This window comes from Myotis davidii, unplaced genomic scaffold (assembly GCF_000327345.1).
Source record: "Myotis davidii unplaced genomic scaffold, ASM32734v1 scaffold452, whole genome shotgun sequence".
Taxonomy (NCBI): Eukaryota; Metazoa; Chordata; class Mammalia; order Chiroptera; family Vespertilionidae; genus Myotis; species Myotis davidii.
The window spans coordinates 608244-609150 of record NW_006284245.1 but is presented as its reverse complement, the minus strand read 5'-3'; the positions used below and the strand labels follow the sequence as shown (position 1 = coordinate 609150).

General features: G+C 40.1%; 1 protein-coding gene across 1 annotated transcript in view; it reads right to left on the bottom strand.

Annotated features, from left to right (window-relative positions):
• Positions 1-907, bottom strand: part of PRKDC (protein kinase, DNA-activated, catalytic polypeptide) — a gene marked incomplete at its 5' end in the record, with an annotated part of 202177 nt that overhangs the window by 4243 nt on the left and 197027 nt on the right.

The following is a 907-nucleotide window of genomic DNA, read 5'->3' as shown; positions in this document are numbered from 1 at the left end:
TCCCCTTTTCCAGTTTGCAGATACATATGAAATCCATACTAAGAACAAAGTATTTTCTTAGGAGACAATGGATGTGGATTGAATTGAATTTAAAAAGCTGTTTTCAATGCTTCTTAGGCAAAAGGCAGCATCTGGGCAGCTGGAAACAATGGGATGTTTGTATGTTTAGCCACGTTGGGGGTTGTGTCAAAAGTTTTAACAAGTTTTCCTAAAAAAACACCTAAAGATAGAATGATTTTGCAAAATATTACTTAATAGTTCATCAAATAAGTTGAATCTTTTCTGAATTGCTACTAAGCTTCATAAATGGACACTCCATTTTCAACTAAATTCTCTCCTAGTTTCAACTGGGGTGAAAATCTTTAGTTTGGAAAAACTGTAATATGTAAAGAAAAGATAACAATGATGTTTAGTAAGTGCCTTGTTTTAAAAAGGTAGAGGAAAGTAGTCTAACAATTTCATATTGAAAAGCACTTTGAACTCTGCGGATACCTCTGTTTACCTTATGCACTTGACATCACTGCCCCCTCTTACAAAGGAGACGTGGGAAGAGGGAAGGTGAGTCCGAAACACTGCCCGTCAGTGCCAGAGCAGCTGCGGAATTTCGGACTCTGGGAAGTACTGTTCGTCAGCTTTCCTGTCTTCAAGGCAGAGACAATTCCAGACAAAGGGCTCAAATGATGGGAATTAAAAGCTGGTAAGCGGGGCTTGGGGCTGAGCTTGTGTCAAAAGAGAGGGAAGAACCGAAGATGGCAGCATAGGTTAACGCCGGAGATTGCTGCCTTAAACAACCAATTCAAATTAAGCCTGAAAAAGGGAACGGACAACATCCAGAACCACAGGAGGGCTGGCTGAGTGGAAATTCTACAACTAGGAGTAAAGAGAATATCATATCCAACTCAGAGGA